Here is a 22,967-nt window from a genome sequence, read left to right as displayed (position 1 = left end):
TTTTTGGGATATAGGAAAGCAATTGCCTTTTGTATATTAACCCTGGATCCTGCAACCTTGCTATAATCACTTATTAGTTACAGGAGTTTTGGGTCAACACTTTAAGATTTTCTACATAGATGATCATGTCACCTGTGAACAAAGACAGGTTTATGTCTTCGTTCTCAATCTGTACACCTTTTATTTCCTTTTCTTGCCTTATTGCATTAGCAAGGACTTGCAGCACAATACTGAAAAGTTATAATAAAGGAGGACATCCTTGCCTTGTGCTTAATCTTAGTGGGAAAGCATTGAGTTTCTCTCCAGTAAGTATGATGTCAGCTATTGGTTTTTTTGTAGATCGTATTTATCAAGTTAAGAAAGTCCCTCTCTATTCCTAGTTTACTGAGAGTTTTTCTCATGAGTGCACGCTGGATTTTGTCGAATGCTTCTTCCGCATGTATTTATATGTTTTTTTTCCTTTATTTGTCTTGGTTGGATTATATTGATTAATTTTCAAATGTTGAACCAGCATTATGTACCTGACACAAATCCCGTTTGGTCATGGTATATAATTGTTTTTATACTTTTTTGGCTTCAATTTGCTAACATTTTGTTGAGAATCTCTGACACAATTTTTATCACATTTCTACTATAAAAGGTTTGGGATTCTAACGAATTTAAGCTATTAGTCTTATCAAATTGTGCTTTTTATTCAAAGATACACCATAGCAGAACCCTGAGGGAATGGATGGTGAATGGTAAGGCCTGAATTTACACTTCTTTTAATCCTGAATCCTGAATCCGTCTCTCAACAAGTGTTCACGGTTGATGTTTATTTTTTTGGAAATTAGACATAGCTCACTCCATTCATTCATTCAACAGATTCTACAGCAGAAGGGAGGCTCCTAAGGAGGTAGGGTGTATTAGTGGGGCTTCAGGTTATTACAGGGAATGCAAGCAAGGACTCATAATGGAGACGGTGATATTTGAGGAAAGACCTAAAAAAGTGAGTGGATGAGTACTGTAGATAGTAAAGACAACAGCAATTCAGGTAAAGGGAACAGCAAGTGAAAATGTCTTCCTACTATAGTTGTTGAACATCAAGGACTAAAGAGTATAAGGTGTTTGGAAAAGAGTGAGCAAGGAGTAGAGGTGGAGGAGATGAGATCAAACATATAATGTGGAGGATAATCATGGTGCAACTTTCCAGCATTTTAAGAACTTCAGCTTCAACTATGATGAAGGGGAAGACACTGAAGTCACGTAATTCTTCTGACTTAGATTCTCAAAGTGTTCTCCAGCCACTGTGTTAAGGACACAGTTCAGAGGGATAATAATTAAGATGACAGGCAACGAAATCTTAATCCTGAGTGGTAACAGTGGAAAAATCGAGAAACTGTCAAATTCTGGTTCTATCTCAAAGATAGGGCTGACACATTTTGCTTGTGTATTGGATGTGAAAGGAGAGAGAAAGAAAAACGTTAAAGATGAATCACATTTTGTAACTGAGCACCAGGAAGAATGGAGCTGCGCTTTTCTGTTTTGGAAAGTCTACAGAAAAAGCATGAGTGACTATGTGTGTATTTGATTGCAAGGTATATTAGGTTTGGGATGTCAATTAAATGACAAAACAGAGATATTCTGTTAGTAACCAGTCTTGTTAGGTGGACCCAGTCCGTAAATGACAACCATCAACCTACCTAATCTGCTCAATTTGAAGCCCCATAAAGGATTTGGGGGCATTAGTGTGAAGAGGGCTTCCTTTTGCGTTTGTGTGTATGTGTGTCATTTGCTTTGACACTGTGGTTAGGCTAAAGTAGCACTATTCTGGGCTTTCATCTTTGGCAACTTTTTTCTCACCAAGAAGATTTTTTATTGGGTTGACGCCAAATGAGTATTTGCCTGATTCTTCATGTCCTGATTCTTTAACTATTTTCCTAGTTTGGACAGCCACAAATTTGGTTAGTATTTGTTAATTTCACCCTTCAACTTGGACACACTTGAAGCGAAGTGAAGTCCCACCACACTGATGGTAGACTCCATCTGAGCATGCTCAAAAGAGCACAGAAGGTTGTCCACGGGGAGGGTACTATCAGAGGCTGATTGACAGCATGTGTGTTGTAGACCAACTTAAGGGCAAACACATACGGTTCTTACGCTTTCCTGTTCCTAATAATAGGCAATGGCAGGCTCTGGATCACAATGTTTGAACCCAGCAGGAATAGTGTTGCATTATATGTGGCATGACTAAGATAAGGGGTATATATGTTATCTAGCATATATCTTCTTTTTTATGCTACACAAATACAAGGCTGTCACTTTCTGAGACATTAAACTTTCTCTGGCTGTGACAGATTAAAAGCAGATGCCAAGTTAGAAACATTTCTGAATTAGGTGATTTGGGTTCCTTGACCAGGTTAAAAAAAACAAAACAAAACTGTTTTTCTTCTTGGTTTCACATTTAAACAATATGAGTTAGTCTAAACTATATGACCAAAAAATCGAACTACTAAAATAACAGGCTCTTATCATTATTATTTTGATATAATAAATAATAGAGGGATATTGTTTTACTAATAATTACCAGCATTTAGTAACGACAAGCCAAACATTAAGCCTTTAAGAAATTTGTGAACTCCTTCATTTCTTACAATAACTCTGTCAGATTGGTACCAGTATTTATCCCCATTGATGAAGAAACTCAGTTTCAGAGGAAGACACTGAGACACAGAGAGGTTAAATGTAACTTGTCTATAACTGCCCTAGCTGCTACGCTAGTCGGCTTCATCAACCACTATCACCACTATCACATTTTTTTAATTGGACTTCAGATTCAGATAAACAATTTTTCCTGGTTGCAAGGAAATCATTTAACAGGCCCACATTGCAATGCTTGAAATGCAAGTCTGAGCCCAAATCTGAGAACCCTAAACCATGTGATCACTAAAAATACTGAGTATCAATTCTGAGCCTTATAATACAAGTTTGCATTTAAAATAACAGGCCCTATTAGGAATAAGTGTACAAATGGCATTCTAGGAGGGAATATATCCAACAGGTGTTTTAAATTCCTTTAGTGGCAGTGAAAAAGTATGAAGGCATTTCCTGCAACACTAAATGAGCTGATTTGCTTTTGGTGGGTAAACACTGAACTTAGTTTACAAAACTTAACCTGAAAGTATTTTCTAAGTATCCTGCTATAACTCAAAGTTAGCCTTGTTATCTCCTTTAACAAACAAGAATGGTAAGACACAGTCTCAGTTAGTATAGTATGGATAAATCATTTGCAGTCTTGGGTAAACTTGTACCTTAACAAGTGTCTTCAATTTGGGGAAGACATGAATTCACAATAGCCATTCTCTATGCATATTATTGCCATATAAACTAATTCCAGCAAAAGAAAGCTATAGTTAGGTAGAACCTTTCATAAAGTGATGCAGTCACTCAGGAATACTTTATAACCTAAACCGACTGGACAGTCAGTAACCAATGAATTATCCTAATGCTGATTCATCTCAGAGGTCCTTTATTCCAATGACTTTCGCTGCTATCCTTCTCTTTTCCTTTTGGGATTAAGAACTACGCATAAAGTCTTAGTTACTCTAAGGTTCACCTTGTACCTCTCCTGTCATACAACTCGTCACTTTCCCCATCATCTGCCGCCAAATGCCAAAAAGAAATCTGAGTACTCTGCGGTCATGGCACAGGTATTTCTAAAGAGAGAAACACCTGTTCAAAAATCACTAATCCGAGAATAAATATATGGGGAAATGAACCGGGGACATGAGTAGAATCAACTGAAACTGTGAGAGGCCAGCAGGGCAGATATGTGTGTCTCTATGTGCCTTAAAGAATAATGCTCTCTATGAGAAAAAATGCTTTAATGCCCCAAACTTTAATCCAATTAATATCTGGGAATATATTTCAAGACCACTTGTATATATGTGTATGTACATAATGTTAGCATTGTATATTATTTTTGTTATGTTCTCCCTTATATTCATGGGAATATGTTGCCTTTAAAGTTTAAACTTTCTTGTTGATTTTGTACATGGATGAAGGTTCACACAGTAAGATAAGTTCAAGGATTTCTTTCTCTAATACCATTGATATGAATTCCTACTATTTAATTTCTTTTTGATAGATTTTCAGATGACAGTCCAAGATAGTTCTGCCAATGGAAATCACAGGACTACCAAATATGGAAAAGACTTTGGAACACTTACAGTGTGTTTTCATGGTCTGCATCAGAATTCTACAGAAGGCGTTTGGCTGAATTGGCAGTGAAATGAGAATGGAAAGTTAGTGTGTCAGTTACTTTTCAGTGCAGTATGTTTTCTTTTCTACTATTCTACTATGTATTAGAAATTACGTAAAAATCAGGAGAAGAGAAATGGTTAAGAAAAAACATAATCTGTCATGTTAAAGACATTCGGCACTTACCTAGACTCACAGGTAACATGAGAGAACATGAGAGCTGGCTTGTGAGAGCTAACCTTGTTCCATTTCCCTCAGTGTCTTCATGAAAAGCTTTGAGGCTCAAAGAAGGAAGTGACCCTGCCAGGTGCATACCATGAATCAGTGATGAAAGGGAGACTCCTTGGCTTCTGTAGAGCCATGCCTCTGTGCACACGGCATTAAAGAAGCATTAATTAAATGCCCCTTTACCTAACAACGTGGAGCTTAATCATAGGGTTTGGGCTTCTTGTCTCTCCTTTTCTTTTGCTTTCTCTTTTACATCCTTGGGGGCCTTAGTTTTTAGTTGCTCTCTTGAACTGGATTTACAAGACATTTATTTTCACTAGCCCTTATTTTTTTGGATTGTAGGCTGAATTTTTAAGAAGTTGGGGAAGGATACTAAACTGCCAAAAGTTCACAGATTATTGGCAAAGATATAAAAATAATTACAATGCCAATTTCCCTGGGTATTCCCTGTGTACTTTAGGGGTAAAAATAGTATTTGTAAAGTGATTTCAAAATGTGCAAATATTACCTGTGGGATATAACCTACGGGTGAAGAGCACTAACTCTAAAATTAATTTGCCTGGATCTTTTTTCCCCAGCTCCACCACTTATTAGTGGTGGGAGTTCAGGAGTGGTACTTCTTTGTGTTTCACTTCCTCTTCGAAAATCAAGGGCTTAATAACCTCACCCATTTTACAGGGCTGTGGCGTGGAGTTAATACATGTAGAGTGGTTCGGAATCCATGCCACTCTTAAGTCTTTTAAAATCAATCTTACTATTGTTGTTACTACTATTATTAATTTGTTAGCTGTCCTTGAAAAAGTTTGCCAGCAGTACTCACTTGCTTTTCTTTTTGTTGTATATTCTCTACATCCCACTTAAGCATTCTACCAAACCTTAAGAGGCTCTTTTCAGATATTTTACACCTCTTTACTTGTTTGTCACAGCAAAAGTAAAAGGAGTGTGGCTCCCCTTGATCAAACAAACCAGAACTTTGGTTTTCTCCCATTCATACACATTGGTGAACAGATGTGAAAAAACGACTCCATGGGGCTTTCAGTCTGGAGCCAAACATCCAGGCTCTGTGTTACTCGACACTATTATGCACACATGTTGGTCCCTTAGGACCCAAAAGAATCTCAACTAAGCCCATCATTGTTTCAGGAATATGACGAATGCTTTTTGTGAAGTAGTTGAATGTAACAGAAATACAAGAAAAGGCAGAGGTGTTTCGTATCACAACTTTTTGAGAAATGCTCACAGCTCTAAGATGTAGCTGAGAATTCCGCCATCAGCTAATCCTTTCAAAGTGACCATAAATTTCACCATAAATACATTTTTTCAGCAATGGCAATAACGCGGTGACTATACTGCTCAATTCCTCACAGTGTCAGCATTAAATACATTAAAAGGGTAAGTTAAAATATCTGTCTGATTGCTTCTGACATAACCCCGAGATCTCTTTTATTTCTGTACTCCATCAATTATAATGTGGAACATTAAGACAAATTATTTCTAAACACTAACAAGGAATGTAGCAACAAATGGCAGACAATCAAGGGGAATTTTGCCGTAGCATGGTGCTTATTTTGTTACAAGCAGGAGTGCAAACCCAAAGGATGTAATTTAGAGGAAACTCTGTCCCGTCTATTCTCTAGGAACTAGAACAAGGAGACTGAGAGAAGATGATTCTGGGTAAATCAAACCGTTTTCTCCTAATTACAGCTGACTAATAGGGAGCAAACTCCCATGGAAGGCTGTGATCTGCTTGAAGAAAGCTACGAGGTTGCCCTGGTTAGGGTCTTTCATATACAGTTATTCAAGCTCAGACTTGATCATCTGTCAGGGATGCTACAGTAGGGAGAGTTTTGCCGTAGCTCTGAGACTCAGCAAGATCACTTCCAACTCTAAAACCTACAATGTTAATTTAATCACCAACACCAGCCATCATTAAGAGTGACCTTAAATAACTCCAAATCTGTTCATCTACTCACATATTCTTTACACAGTCAACAGACCTCGAGTGATTACTACATGCCAGACACAGTTCTAAGACACAGAATAAGGGATAAGAAAGGTAACAACCTCTGTCACTGTGGGGCTTGAGTTCTTTGGGAAGAAGTTCATCTAAATACAAAGAGACACCAAAGATAATATTTGTTTTTATTATTATTCTGTGAAAGAAGTAAGGTAATCTGATAAATTGGGACTAAGTTAGGCTGGTAGGACAATCACGGAAAAATATCTTTAAAAGATGAGTGCCAAAGAATAGAATCATTTATGGATAATTTTTCTGGAAATAATATTTCCAAAACATGGTAAAAGCAAATACAAAGGCGCTGAGGCAAGATGAAGCTTAACTACAATCAAGAAACAAAAAGAAGCTAAAAGGTTAGGTCAGGAGATAACCACACAAATTTACACCAGCTGGTCCCTAACTTCAAGTCTATGTGGATATATTCTTGAGGTGAGTTAGACATATATATCATCCAAAAAACAAAAAGAAGTTGACTCCACAATTACCCTGGAAATTCTGAGACTCTTTACAAAGGCACCACCGTATTAAAGTTCACAGACATCATTCTCCAAACTCCACTCTGGCCATCACTTGCAGGCATTTAACAGGGGTGTTTAATATCCTCTCTAAAATATTGGGCAGGAAGAACAAACATCCTAGCATGTCTGCACCGTGCACCTAGTGTCCCACAATTGAAAAGTAGCTGGAGCTCACCCTGCTGACGGCTTTGCCGGTTTTTTTTTTTTACCTTTTATTAAGAATCCCATCTCTTTTAAGAACTGGGATATATTTTTTGAGGGAAATAAACTATAGGAAAATTCAACTGACAGAGATCATACTGTACTTAACTTTTCTGTTCTTTGCTACATTTATTTGTTGAGACAAACATCTGTTCTTAGCCTTTTTTTAATGGCTCTGTTAAATAGAAGGGACACACAGTACACTGCACATACTTAAAGAACACAATTTAAGTTCTGAAATATGCGTATACCCATGGACCTGCCAACACAATCAAGAGAAGGAACATATCCTCACTTGCAAGTGTTTTTATGCCTCATTCATAAAGCCCCTTTTTCCCCTCACATTCCACCCCTCCACATCCCCAAGTGACCACTGATACGCTATCATATCACTCTATCGTTAGACACGTGTTTGCAATTTTCTAGAAATTTACATAAATGGATTCACACAGTGAGGACTCTTTTATCTGGCTTCTTTCACACAATGTAATGATTCTGAGAGTAATTCATATTTTTGTAGGTATCAATAGTCAATCACTTTGCTTTGCTGAGTAGTGTTTCACTGTATGAGTATATCACGGTATGTTTATTCATTCACCTGTTGATGGGTGCTCGAGGTTGTTACAATTCTATTAAAAATAAAGATGCTGTGATGATCCATGTACAAGTCTTTGTATGAACATATGCTTTGATTTTCCTTGCATAAATATCTAGGTGCAGAAAGGCTGGATCATACGGTAGGTGTATGTTCGACTTATAAGGAAACAGCCAAACTGTTGACTGAAGTGACTGTACCATTTTCCTTCCCACTAGCAGTGTAAAAGACTTGCAGTTCCTACACTGCCTCACCAATACTTGGTGTGGTTGGACTTTTCTAATTTTAGCCATTCAATATGTGTGTAGTGGTATCTCCTGGGGCTTTCATTTTCATTTAGCTAATAATTGATTACATTGAGCAACTTCATGTGCTTATTTGCATCCGTACACCTCCTTGGCAGGATCTCTTTTTAAATATTTTTACCCATGTTGTTAATTAAAAAAAATTTTTCTAATTACTGAGTTTTGAGAGTTCTATACCTGTTAGAGACACAAGTCTTTTCAGGTATATAATTTGTAAATATTTTCTTCCAACCTGTGGCTTTTCTTTTATTAATAATGGCTTCCAAAGATGAAACCCAATTTATCACTTTTTTTCTTTTATGGATCTTGTTTTTGGTGTCATCTCTAGGAAATCTTTGCTTAACCCAAGGTCAAAAAGATTTTGTCCACGTTTTAGAGATTTATGTTTTGATCTACATTTAGTTAATTCTTTATATGGTGTGAAGTAGGGATCAAAGGTCATACTTTTGCATATGGCTATCCATGCACAGTATCCGTGTGCTATATGCTTCTGGCACCATTGGTCAAGAAGACTATCCTTTCTCCTCAAAATTCGCTTTGCAGCTCTGTTGAATAATCAATTGTCCTTATATGTGTGGATATGTTTCTGGGATCTACATTCTATTTGATTGATGTATTATATGTGACCCTTGGTTATAATATATTCTTTCACGGATGTCTTTCCACTTGCTCATGTAAATAGTCTCCCAGTAATATAGCCTTACCATTTTACTGGACATACCTAGGTATACCTGAGATGCATTTGATAAATCGATGGAACTTGCACTCAAACTAGGGTTACTTTCCAAAAACACTTAAAATGTTCAGGTGTAAAAACTATGTACTCTACAGCCTTCCTGCCTCAACCCAGAGTATGTTAACGCAGACCCACAAGCTATTTTGCACGTGTATGGGGCTGTAGAGTCTGGGGAGTATGAGAGTGGTGTCTGCTGTCTATCCCAAAAGATCATCATAGGACGCAAAGGAAACATTAAGGAAATAGACAGGAATAGTCAAATGCCAAACGTTAAAATATTTCTCATGTGTTTTTAATATTTACATTGAGATAAATAAGCAAATTATTATAAAATACAAAAATTTAGAGAATATTTCAAAATGCTCTTTTTTGCCAGATGCAACCAGATACTAGGAATAAATAGAGGAATTTTCTGGAACCAGCTTGTCTTTCCTTTTTTTAATCACCACTGAGTGATGGGGTTGTATTTTATTCAGTCTATTGTACATGTGGGTGTGAATAAGATGGAACTTCTCTCAAAAAGAGATATGAGCAAAGAATATATGTTGTCAACTTGTCTAAAACATTTTTTCATGTTCTGACTCATTTTTCTTTGTATTGGCATTTCAAGGGATTTTGTTTTTTAATTTGACTATTAAGAAACCTTGATAACTTCAGTGATATCCCATGAAGATAATATAAACAACTGTAATGGAAAATGAAAAGATGATAATAGCAACCAGCACTGTGACATTTCTTGCCATTGTTCTTTACTATTTAGAATAGTAACAAACCCCATATTAATCTGACTTTTTGAACTTTGGCCTTTATTTTTGTGGAAGAAGTTCCTTTCACTTTGCTTATTATCTGTTTGCAATTAAAAACAATGAATGGGGGCTTCCCTGGTGGTGCAGTGGTTGAGAGTCCGCCTGCCGATGCAGGGGACACGGGTTCGTGCCCCGGTCCGGGAAGATCCCACACACCGCGGAGCTGCTGGGCCCGTGAGCCATGGCCACTGAGCCTGAGCGTCCGGAGCCTGTGCTCCGCAACGGGAGAGGCCACAACAGTGAGAGGCCCGCGTACCGCAAAAACAAACAAAAAAAACAATTAATGACCATACTTTGATATGATCATCTTAGAGTTGTATAGAGGGAGGATAGTTATGCAACTATTTATATATCTGTGGGTTCAAGAAAATTTAAAGGCTTGATATTTGAATCCTGTGGAAGGTAGCCTCCTTTCCCAGAGGGAAATGAACATATACATGTACTAACTGTAGTTTATAATAAAGCAACACCTGTTCTTAGTGCCACCTTCTATTCCAGGCATGTTTAGGTATAGGGAAGGGGAACAAGAGCTATAAAACATAAGTCTTGTCTATAAGGAGTTTACAGTTTAGGGGGGTTGAGGGCACTCAATGACTCAACGAGGATGAGCCTGATGCAGGTGGCTACAAGGTCACTCTTGGATAAAGTCTGCTTTAGGAAAGACCAGCTTACTCTTATTCTGTTAAACTCTTTAATGTGGTGTCCAATAAACCTGAATATCAAGCTCAAACGCCACTTTTTCCAGGGGGGTAACAGCCAACAAGTTAATATGATTCCTACACACTTGACACAACTCACCAGAGGTCTTGAATTCGGTGAGCACATTGACCTCCTTTAAGAAAGATCACCATTTAAACTTCGAATGCTAAGTTCTAAGAGAATGAAGTAAGGAATAAGTGATATTCAGGTTCAGAGGTGGAAGAGAAAAGAGGGCTCCCCTTGAGTAGAACATTTTGTTGGATTCTCCAAAGTGGCAAACAATAAGGAGAACACTAACCAGCTAAGACTCTGAAGAAGTTGAGAATTAAGATGAAAGCCTAAGATGGAGGTCAAAATGTCCCCTAGATTTAAGGATACACTTAGGCTGAAAGGGAAACTATTGAAAAAGATGTAGAAAATGCTAAATATTTCACAAAAAAATTATTAGAACTAATAAAACAACTTAGCAAAGTTTGCAGAATATGAAATCAACATATACGCACCACTTGCATTTCTGCACATTAACAATGAACAATCCGGAAAAGAAATTAGGAGAACAATTCCATTTACAATAGCATCAAAAAGAATAAAATACTTAGGAATAAGCTTAACCAAAGACATGACAGATTTGTACACTGAAAACTACAGCATTATTGAAAGAAACTAAGGAAAACATGAATAAATGGGAAGACATCCCACGCTCATAAACTATTGTTAAAATGTCCATATTACACAAAGCTACCTACAGATTTAAAGCAATGCCTATCAAAATCCACTATTTTTGCAGAAATAGAAGAAACGACTCCAAAATTGATATGTAACCACAAAGGACCCTCAACAACCAAAGCAAACATGAAGACCTCACACTCTCTTTTGAAATGAAGTTTTCTTGTTATTGTGGGTTATAAATCCAAAGTCCTAAAAGTCCATAAATTATCCTCCTAAATTTACATTTTGGTTAATTCTCAGTGACAGGCCTTTCCGTGCCTGAGTGGCAGTGAGGGCTGCTTCAATATCTGTAGCTTGGACTTCTGTCACTGACATGGTGTGGGTATCTCAGAGCCTGGCTCTTTTATCAGTCGATCAAATCCTGCATGAACCATGCTCAGAAGGGCCCCACGCTTGCTTGGTTTCATGCTGTGCTATTGCTGTCTTGAAATTCTTAATGATTTTATCTTTGAACTTACGTTCTGTAAGTAAAATTTATAGGACAATAAAATATACACATGAGCAGAGGAGACATGTGCAATATGTGTGTCTCCACCATTCCTGCTGCCCCATTCACATCTAGTTTTCACCCTGCTTATGGTGTGCTTTCCATGACACACTTATTTGGTACCCATTTGGAGTCTTACTGAGTTCCACCAGAATTCTGTGCTACTGCTCACATCCAAGACTAAGTGAAGGTGTTAACAGCTCCAGGAGGCCATGCTTTCCATTTGAATCTGAACTTACTTCTAACACAGAAAGAAAGCAGTTGTTTTTTAAAAAACAAGAATGTCCAAGGAATCTTATCATATCCTTTCTTACTCGTGTTACTTCCCAATATTAGCCAAACACTTCTGCTGAAAAAGATGACATATATGAAAAAGAGAAGAGAGAACAACCCATAGAACCCATTTAGGGCTCACCCTAATCTAGTATGATGTCATCTTATCTCGATTCTATCTGAAAAAAGAATTTACTTGGGCACATTCACAGGTTCCAGGTGAACGTGAATTTGGGGAGGACACTATGCACCCCAGTGCAAATATTTTCAACAACACTTTTTCTTTGCAGTTTGAACAAGAGGCACTATATTTTCATTTTGCACTGGAGCCCACACGTTATGTCACTTTTTACTTTTAGAGCCCATGTTGGAAAATGGGGTTTCATGAGACAGCCAAGTGAGTCTGTCAAGTGAATTCTAGAATTATCCAGACTTACCCACTTTGTTGCAGCAAGTTGGTTCCAGGCAAACCCATGTGAAAGGGACATGTCCACAATGGAGCAGAGAACTTTTGTCTCTCTATCACCAGACTCACTCCCAAGATGAAGGAAAGAAGAGCTTAGCAAAGCATGGCCAGTTATTCTTCCCAACTTTGCCAGTCAAGTAGGTCACCTCACCTAGCCAGTGTCAGTGAATATAAGAGCAGGGAGGTTAAAAGTTATACTACTCAAATTCCCTTCACATGCTGGTACCATTAGGAACAAGAAGGGAAATTGTCACTAATGCTTTTCTGTTTCACTAATGTTTCCCTGTTTTTTTCAATCTCTTAACACACTCAACTATGCCTTTAAGCCTGTAATTAACGGAATATGGCTCTCCCTTCAGGACAAAGAAAAGACCTTTATCAGGACAGTCCTGCTCGCACTTTTATGGGGCTACTCATTTGAGTGGCCTCTGGGAACTGCTGGTGGACAACTTAGAGTTTCATCCCAGAAGTCTCTGATATGGGTGAGAAATTGCTTTAATTTAAATTAACTCCAGGGCTACTCATATCCAATGATCAGAAACAACTTTTTGTTTACCAGCCATCCACAGCACAGCTAACCATAGAAAGTTGATGAGGTTAAATGACAAACTAAGATTAAATACATAAAAGCATCCAGTAATACAATTCAGAAATCATAGAAATGTTGCAAATTTGAAAGTACACCTCCGCCAGCATCAAATTCTTCACAGAGAAATTAAAAGGGTACACATTAAACGCTCTTATGAATTAAGGTCCCAAAGTATTAAAGCCCAATTTTGAAATCAAGTTTCCTTGTTACTGTGGGTTAAAAATCCAAAGTCCTAAATGTCCATAAACCATCCTCCCAGCTGTACATTTGGTTCATTCTCAGTCACAGGGCTTTCATTTCCTGAATGCGACTGAGGGCTCCTTCAGTATCTGTAGCTTGGACTTCTGTCACTGACACGGGTGTGGGTCTCTCAGGGCCTTGGCTGTTTTATCAGTTTATCAAGTTTCTCATGAACCGTGTTTTAAAGAGTCTAAAGAGTTACTAAGATACAATTTGATTTTACAGCACTATCCCCACAATTTAAAAACAATCTCAAAAGCAAGCCAATGCCCCACTCCTAGAAGACAGAAACTAGGCACATTTTTGTGCCCAGAATCCAGTACAGAATTTGACCAAAGAACAAAGCAGAAACTCAATGGCATTTGAGAGAAAGATAAAGTCTCTTTTGTTTTAGCCTCACTAGGATGTCCATTAGTCTATGCCATTTCACTGAAATTTCTGACCTGCAAACTTCGAACCAGGAGGACTCTTTGAAGCCTGACGTTGATTAGTCACTATGAATTTGCCACGTGCAGTGCACAGCCCTGAGCATCTGTCACACATGGACTCTTGAGTTATCCTTCCTCTTTGATGACCTTGTGGTTCACACTGCAGTACTGAACTGATTACGGGTTCTGTCAAGTGACATTACACCTCCAGTTCTGATGCGTAGATTTGACAGTCCTATGCTGTCATGGCCATTTTCACTGCCTCCTGCTATGGAACTGCACAGACCAAAGGCGGCTGCCTTTAAGAGAACATTTGTTTCTCCAGCATAATTGACAAATCCAGTGTCAGCTTGGGTCCACATGTAAAGGGAGTCACTTCAGCCTATGGTAGACCATATGTGTCAATGCCGACAAGTTCTACAAGACATGTTTTCCTTACAACTGAGTCTTTTTCTCAGTCAAGCCTGCTTGGGAAAAACTGTACCTGAAGAGTAAGGCAAGGTGGACGGCTGCCTGAGACTTTCCTGCCCTGTAAACTCCTGCACAGTCTCAAGTCAAGTGCCAGGTAAAGGTCTCTGTATACTTAAGACCCTTCAGGTGCCTTATTCATTCCGCTCCAGGTATTGCTCAGTCACCTGCAACTCCCTAATGCCCCTTTTCTTTATGTCAGACCTTTACTTAAGTGGCTCGAAAGAAACAGCCACTCTCCCACACCATAAGCTGCAGCCATCAGCCAAAATCAAAGTGTCTTATGGCTGGTTGGATGGTGGCCCCCAAAAGGATATATCCATGTCCTAATCCTTGACTGTTACCTCATTTGAAAAAAAAAAAGTTTTGCAAATGTCATTAAGGATCTTGAGATGGGATTTCCATCCTATATTATGTGGATGGGTCCTAAATATAATGACAATTGTCCTTATTATACAAGAAGGGCAGAGGGACATTTGAGACAGACAAAAGAGAAGATACAGACACAGAAAGGGGGTGATGTGAAGACAGAGACAAAAACTGAGTGATGTGGCTTCAAGCCAAGGAAGAGGGCGACCACCAGAAGCTGAAAGAGGCAAGGGATAGAATCTCCCCTAGAGCATCTGTAGGGAGAGCAGCCTTGCTGACACCTTGATATCACACTTCTGGCCTCTACAACTGTGAGATAGTAAATTTCTCTTGTGTTAAGCCTCCAAGTTTATTAGTCTCCCAGCAAGCACGGGACACTTATACAGCATGCACTAAACCTTTTCTAGGCTTCAGCAGTTTACTGCACAAACCTAAATATTTTCAAACAGTCAAAGGTCTCAACATCCCACCATACATTCAAAACCAAGGCACTAGACTACCTTCCTTGGCAGTAACAAAATATCTTCCACAAGGACAGTTTGCTCTCTAAGATGTCTGCTCCTTTCTTTTTATTTCTCAGTGTTCCCAGGTAATGCACCAAGTGTTAGGGTCTTTTAATTACCTTCCAGCAAGTACAATGCCTTAATTCCATTTGGTTTGGAATAAATTAGGAAACAAGATAAAAGCAAAAAGATGGAGGGCCGAATATTCCTGTTACTGAACAGTCACGTGAAGAAACAGTAAGGGAATTTAACACAGATTTTTAGTTTAACAGCATAACTGAAAAACAAAAACAAAAACCAACCAACCAACCAACCGTTCTTCTACCCACTGAAAGGAAAGTAAAAGTGATTCAGGGAGCTTCCAAATCTTGTGAAGCAGCTTAAAAAGGGAGAGGGGAGGCACACAACTGTTGAGAACGACACTCTAATGCACAAGGTCAGGGATCCTAACAAATTCTCAAAGTCTCAACATATACCAACAAGAACCGTATTATTAGAAATATAAAGGCACAGAGATATAAATGCATAGAGATATAAACTATTTGGTATTAAAAACAGACCTTGTTATATAAACATATAGTATGTCACTTTTATCGCTTTATGAGAATAACCGTATAAAGAAAGTCCAGAAGACCCCACTGCTGTCATCTTGCAAAGGATCAAAATTCAGCACCTACAGGGCCCCACCCACCCTCCACGCTGTGTGTCTGTGTGTCTCTAAAAACAACAACCTGCAATTGGCATATAATTAAACCCATAGGCAGCTTTGAATATGAGATCTAGGCAGAAAAAGTAGCAGCAAAGACAACAGTAGCTGGAATTTGGTAGAAAAGCAAGAGAAGACTTTTTAAAAGCTTCCAGTTCAAGTCAGAATTAAGGTTAAGTTTCAACAGCTTGGGATAGCTGTGGATGTTTTGCTGTTCTCTGAAAAAAGAAGAAAATCTATCATAAGTATGTTCATTCGAGAAAAATACTGTGTTTGTTTAGTTTTTTTAGCCATGCCCAAACGACTCTCAATTTTGTACACTGTTCAAGGGCAGAATGTATATTGGTTAGGATGTGCTCATGGCTGGTGCATCTCCAAAAAATGCTTCATGAAGACTGCCAGCTTCTGACATCTTCGATGGTGACAGCATTATGCAGAGAGGCCCGAATGCCTCCCACGGACCCAGAAGAACCACCGATGTAGCCGTTAAGAACAGGAGCATCTGGTTGAGCATCAGGACGACCCTCCTTCCCGTCACCAGCTCCTGCGAGAGTCACGGCACCTGAAGCCATCGTGTCCAACCTCCCACCTGAAAGCCCCCGCAGGTGGCCAGGAGCGTCACACATCTCAGTCATTAGAAAATTCCTTTCAAACGCAGTGAAGGACCATCACGCTCACAGGTAACCTAGGTTAGCTCAACTCTTCGATGAGCCTGCCGTGCAGGGGGCAGGCAGCTATTCTCATGCGTGAGAACATACGTTTTTCATGGAGCTGACAGAATTAACTACTCTCTCTGACGTTCAGGGGAGCAGCAGTGTCTGTTCTTACACTGAACAGGCTGTGCAAGCTGCACCAGAGATGGGATGGCACCCTCTGTGCTGTCAGAGCAGAGATTGTCAAAGGAAATTTTGACCAAAGCTCCTAGAAGGTGTGGCCCCCGCCATGCTCCCGGCCGTGGAATCATGCTAAGGGGCCTGTAAGCAGCAGCAGGAGCACCCCCGTAACAAACGGTCTTTCCCAACTAGTTACAATAACTGCTACTCCAGGATGGGTAGGCTCCTAGATGTGTCTCCTTCAGCGTCTAAAAACTAAACCAATTCTCTGACAAGCTTCTGAATGGGACATGTACGCACCTATGCCTTTTCGGGGAGATCATATTGAGTTCAAGAGCTTTGTCGAGAAATCTTTTTTCTAAAGCATCATCTTCTTTGGTGTTGCCAATGTGGAATTGAATATTCATCTTGCTTTTATTCTGGGGCTCCACTGGACATCTGAAAAACATGTTTTTTGTTCCAGCTATTTTTCTACAATGTGCAACTACCATTAACAAAGCAACAGAAAAGTTTTAAAAACCATTTTCCAGATGCAAACGAGAGATTAAAAAAAAGATCTGTGCCAGAACATTTATAATTTACTTAGGGAGACCACTCTTGCATATGGAACAGTGAGTTAACATTCTCTTATACGACTCATACTTAATTTCCAAGAGCCTCAGTTTCCTCATCTGAATATTAGGAATAATAGTAATATCTCCATTTCATACTAGTTATGACAGTTCAGTGGTACAACATATATGAGGCTTCCAACCCATGGCAGCCACACAGCAATGTGAACGACCCTTTCTCTACAAGGCTGCAGAGAAAAAAAATGAGTTGGTCTGAATAGTGGCGGTAAGATTTAAAAATAATGAGCAGCAGCTTTCAAAGCACTTAAAACACTGTATTGTCCCAAGCTGTGTGATCTTGAACAAGTTACTAAATCTCTCTGTTGTGCCTCTCTGATGTGAGGACTAAATGGCCACAAATTCTCTGCAGCCCTCCCAGCAAGAGGTGGGGTCTTGTGCTCCACACCTTTTGAATCTGGGCTGGCCTTGTGGACTTGCTTTGACCAAGAGACTGCAACAGGAGTGACGCTGTGCAACTTCCAAGCTGAGGCCTCAAGGGGCATGCGGCTTCTATACCTGCCCTCTTAAAACATCACTGCCATGTAAGCAAGCCCGAGCTAGCCTGCTGGAAATAACAGGCCCAGCCAACAGCCAGCCAGCAACAGCTGCCAGACAGATGAGGGGGGCCATTTAGACTCTAGGTGGATCACCAGATGACTTTGGTTGAATAAGTGATCTCAGATGAGACCAGAAGAAATCACCCCACTGAGCCCGGCCCCACCTGCTGACTGAAAAGAATCCTGAGCAAAAGAAATGGCTGTGGTTTTAAGTCACTGTCTTGAAGTGTTCTATGATGCAAAAGTAGATAACTGATAGAATTCAGAACAGCATCTGGAACACATTCAATGCTATGTAAATATCTATTGAAGTCAATAAATTTGTCTTTTCATTCTCTGCACCTTGCACAGGGCTCATACAGACTCTCAAAAATGAATGAGTCAAGTTTCATCTAGGATACGTTAGTATTGGACTTCAGTTTCTGATTTGGAAAGTAAGCAAGCCAAAATTACCTTCCACTGACAAACAAAGGAGACAAACAGAAGAAGAGCTGACATGTTATTCTGGATTACAAGGAAAATATGTAATAACTCTCCATTTTCTCAAGCACATCCTGTCTTATTATTCCACTTCTACTGGATGGGATTCATTAAAAGTAATCAGCAAAGAAAAGCAGGGTGAGGAAGCCCCCATTAAAAGCTATGCTCGCCTCTCAGGGCACACACATAATTCCTGTTAAAGTTAATAGGAGTCAAGTGCACGTCGACAGACAGAAGAGACACAAGCAGGGAAACCAAGTATCTGGTAATAGGCTTTGAGCCTGAATTCTGGGACCCCCTTTTCACAGCTAGTAGGTATCCTGGTTGACATTTACATTAAAAACTTAGTGTCTACCCTCTTTGATATTCTGCTGCCTCAGGTTCCCCAGGCGACAGTCCAATTATAGAGCTGGAAGCAGCAAAAAGGACATGTGATTTAAGGGGAAAAATATGAAAAGGGGGAAGAATTAGAAACCTGGATTTACAAAGAATCTGTATTTACAGTCGTCCCCCACACATTCATCCATCCTACTGTGAACGTAGGTGGTATCATCACAGCAACAATGTCATAACAACTAGAAATTGAAGATTAAATTCGCACGGAGCCCAAGAGTGTCCCTGCTGTGGGGCTGAGGGAAGAAAGAAAAAGATGAAGGGGAATCAGCTGCTCCCAACCTAGCAAGACAGCTGTGGAGGGAATTCAAATTCCACAGGACAAGGGCTGTGGAAGCACAGAGCTGAGCAAGTAACTCTGCCCGAGGGAAGGTTGAAGGTTTCAGAGGAAGGGAGGTGGGAGGGGTCAGGACAGGGGGAGACGAAGGAAGGGCATCTGGCAGAGAGCTGTCTCTGCCAAGGCACGGGGGACCCCAGCAAGTTCTCTGCAGCACCTGGGGTGCTGGGTGCCTGGTTGGGGGCAGGACTGCAGATCGCAGAGGGCCCTGCAGACACGCTCTCCCAGGAACTGGATCGATCGGATCCTGGAGCAACGAGGAGCAATCAGGTCTGCACAACAAGGAGTTCTGCATTGTAGAAGAAGTACTAGGACATAGGGGCTTGAGGGTAGGGACACTGCAGGAGAGCCCTGATAGAAAGCTCCCACAAAGAACTTTCTAGGTCAACAGAATTAGGGCTCGTGACCAAGACAGGGACACTGGGGTGTTTCAAGCATGGGCAGTAAATGCAAATGCCAATAGGGACCCAATGGTCATATAAATGAGTATAACAGGCCCAACATGGCAGACTCAGCACAAACTCCCTACGTTACCTGTTAACTGTGAGGGCCTGTTCTTTACTTCCACAGAGAAACAGTCTCCCTTGTGCTTGAAACATACGGCCCTCCCAGTCTGTTTCTCCCACTTTCAGAGACACGGGGATTATGAAATAAGACATCTGGCTTTAAATCATCTTCCCATGTTCCAGTAAGGGCTCAAATTGCGTGTTTTAAACCCTGTGAGCCACGCCGAGCACTGCCGTGGGCTGTGCTGGGCCACTGCTCCCAGGCGTTATCACTGAATCCCACAGCGACGGCAGGGCCTGTGGCCTGAATGAGTTGGGGGGCAGGGAGAAGGTGCCAGGCTGACAGAGTGCTAGCAGGGGGCCGGGAGGGTGTGGAAGCAGCGGGTAATCCTGGGACTGCAAAGCTTCCAGGACAGAGTCTGAGCAGCGCTCCCCAGGGAGTCTATGACAGAAGCTGATAAGGATGGTTGTGACTGGAAAAGCGGTGCCACAGTCAGTCATAGAAATTTAGGAAATCCTGAATTAACAGGGCTACAAGGGTTTCTTGACTCAACTTCCTAGAGCGTCTCAAGAGCTCCGGTGAATCGTGAACTCCCAAGAGGATAATTCATACAGGAACAGAGTTTTCCCCAAATGCATGTGGCTGAAAAACAAACCCACTACATCTCTGGGATGAGTATTCTAGAATGCCCACTGAGAAACCCCGGGACTTCCCAAGGTATAAGAGGGGTGTGTGTGAGAGGAAAGGCACCACCTCAGCGCGAAACAGCATCTCACAAAGGTGGTGAGGGTTAGGAGGGCGCAAGAAAACCGCAGGCAGTTGGCAAGCGATGACAAGATGCTCGTTTCAGTGGTGTCTGCTCCAAAAGACAAACCAGAAACAACAAGGGCGCGACGAGTGCATCCTGAGGTGAGAGAAGCCCACAAAAGAGTCACTAGGCCTCTCCTGACTGCCTAACTTTTAAATAAAAAATTAACTCTAAATTTGCACATGATTAGGAAAACTAGAGTAAAAATATAAAAATCTATTCCCTTCCATACAGGTGGTTGCCATTAACGTTTTTTTGTGCATTTTCAGGATCAGATACACAAATGTGTATAAGTGTATATATGCGTGTTTCCATATGTACATATATACATATATAGTATTTACAAATACAAACACTGTGGGTTTCTAAGTGGAATAACAGAAATGTCCTTTTCTACACCTGCTCTTTTTCCTTTTGACCTGATGATGTATCAGGTCATCTTCCCAGTTTGCTCACAGACCTTCCCCGTTCTCCACACACACGTTACTCCATACCACGGATGGATCCTAATTTCCTTCATCAGACCCCTCCTGAAGGATATCCGGGTTGTCTCTAGATTTTCTCCATTACGTAAGTATCCCTCATTGGACTTGCGGGTGCCTGACTTTATGCACACTTCTGTGCAAGGCAGAGTACTGGCAGAGGGCAGGTGCCTAGAAGTAAAAGTCTTTGGTCAAAGAGCAAGAGAGTTTTGAACTTTGATGGACGCTGCAAACCTCGCTCCAGAATTGAACACATTTATTATACTTAACATAGGCAAAGTGTGCTTGTTCCCTCGTCTACACCAGATGTTATCAGTCTAGAATTTCTGCCCATCAGAGGGGAAGAAAATCCCATGGTTTTCATCTGCATTTCCTAAAGAAGTGGGCCCCTCTTCATTTGTCTAGTAGCCAGCTGTGTTTCTTCTGAGTTGTTTGCTCATACGGGTAGAAACCATCCCCTGCCTTTTTAAAATTTGGTTATCCTTTTTCATTTATTTGTGGGTTATTCTCTATATCAACAGTAACCTTTATATGTTAATACACTACCAAACTTTTGTGTCTGTCATTTTGTTTTCTTTATGTCTTGAACTGTAGAAAAGTTTTAAATTTTCATGTAATTAAATATCTTTTACTTTATGGCTTCTGAGTTTTATGGCTTACTTAGGAAGGCTTCTGTACTCCCTACACTTACACAGAAATTCTCTCCTGTATTTTATATTTGCTTCTTGCATTTAGCTGCATTTGCATCTTTTCGACTGACTAGAATTTGTGTATGCTGTGATGCAAATATATAATTTCTGTTTAAATGAATTATCAATGCTTCAATCAGTCAATTAGACAAAAAGTCAAGTTAGACTTTAAAATTGTCTAAGTTAAAAGACAATTCTCAAGTAAACAGGGACCAGTTTCTGGACTTTTTCACCGATCTGTGTTTCCCTCTGCCAGTGGCTTTACATGTTAATAGATCATATGTTAACATTACATTTTATTAATGTTAACATATATGTTTAATATGTTTCATCTATCCTTTTGCACTAACTTTTTCAGGTGAACACTGAACTGACTTCTAGATATTTGCTAATTTTTGTGACTATTGCAAATGGGATCTTTCCTTGTTTTTTATTGTTATTTCTGGCTTATGGGAAAGTAACTGACTTTTACATACTTAGACATAACTGATCACAATTCTGAACATGATCATTTCTAGTTTTTCCACTGATTCCTGCATTTGGAAAAAGCAGTCATTATCATCTGTGATTTTTGTTGTTTCCTTAGTAAAGACTCTGGAACCAGCCCCCCGCCCCGACTCTCCCCATGTCCTTCTCCTGCCTGATCCCACTTCCCCGCTGCACCTGACCCTAACCTGTCTGCGCTGCTGTAAAACACTGTTCACAGGGTGGTGATGACAATAAAAGGTATTCATATCTGTAAAGCGCCAAGGGCTCTGCCTACTTTATTTTATCTTGGGGTTGTCACTAGACACATCACATGCTTCCCTCTCTTTCCTAAGGCATGGACCCCACATGAAAGGGAGAAAAGGTGACCTCATATCTGGATATGGATTTTGTCACTTCAAGAGCTTTATCACATTAAAATTAATATCTAATACATATTAAACACTATGTGTCAGGAACATCCTAGGTGCGTTCCATAAGAACCACAAATAATATTGACAGCTAACCGTTAAGGAAGTAATTAACCATTAAGGAATAACCATTAATGCTGTTTTAATTTTAGCACACCGGAAAATATAAGGGGTATAAATTCTAGTAGCATTAAAAAAAAAAAAGAGTTACCAATTCTAATAGTAGCTTTTCCTTTTCAACCACTTTCCAAAATTATAGTTCTCCTTTTCTGTCTAGCAGCTTTGTATGGTTCCTTCACCGATGGAGAAGTTATCCACTGGTACTGAGACAGAAATGATAAATATGCCATTTAAGTTACAGGTAATTTAGGAGGGTTTGATCTTCATTGGCAATTAAGATATTTTAAGTTAATAAAAGGTCTTCAATCTGCATTTCTGGGAAGCTAAATTAAAGCATCACACAACATTTTCAAAAACAGAAAAGCCATTTCATTTGACTAAAAACTTAGTTCTAAGATGGCAGAAAGTACCTTGATAATTTTCTTTTAAAAAGGAAAGAAAAACAAGCCATTAAAGAGAAATTCTTCCAAGAGAATTAAAACATGTTATATGCCTCTAACTTGGCACTCTTTCCATTCTGGAGACCTTTTTTGGTAACTGCTTTCATCACAGAATGATTTAAAGTAAAATAAATTGAAATTAGAGTAATTATTTCCCAATGAGTGGCTATTTCCATTTAAAACCAAAAGCCAACTAATTATTGCTTTTCCCA

At 39.8% G+C, this 22,967-nt stretch overlaps 1 protein-coding gene across 3 annotated transcripts in view; it reads right to left on the bottom strand.

Moving 5' to 3' along the window:
- Positions 1-22,967, bottom strand: part of LOC137219988 (uncharacterized) — a 47,296-nt gene that overhangs the window by 13,034 nt on the left and 11,295 nt on the right. For 2 of the 3 annotated variants that reach the window (XR_010941376.1, XR_010941375.1), the window contains 2 exons: positions 22,407-22,518; positions 16,736-16,873 (listed from right to left, as the gene is read on the bottom strand). The gene's annotated coding sequence lies outside the window, so the exon portion shown is untranslated. Of the gene's footprint in view, positions 1-16,735; positions 16,874-20,020; positions 20,225-22,406; positions 22,519-22,967 lie in introns of those variants that run through there. The other variant, XR_010941374.1, reaches the window with a different exon arrangement.

The sequence above is a fragment of the Pseudorca crassidens genome, chromosome 2, assembly GCF_039906515.1.
Source record: "Pseudorca crassidens isolate mPseCra1 chromosome 2, mPseCra1.hap1, whole genome shotgun sequence".
NCBI classification, from domain to species: domain Eukaryota; kingdom Metazoa; phylum Chordata; class Mammalia; order Artiodactyla; family Delphinidae; genus Pseudorca; species Pseudorca crassidens.
Note: the sequence above shows the minus strand (reverse complement) of the source record. Positions and strands in the feature narration are given on the sequence as shown.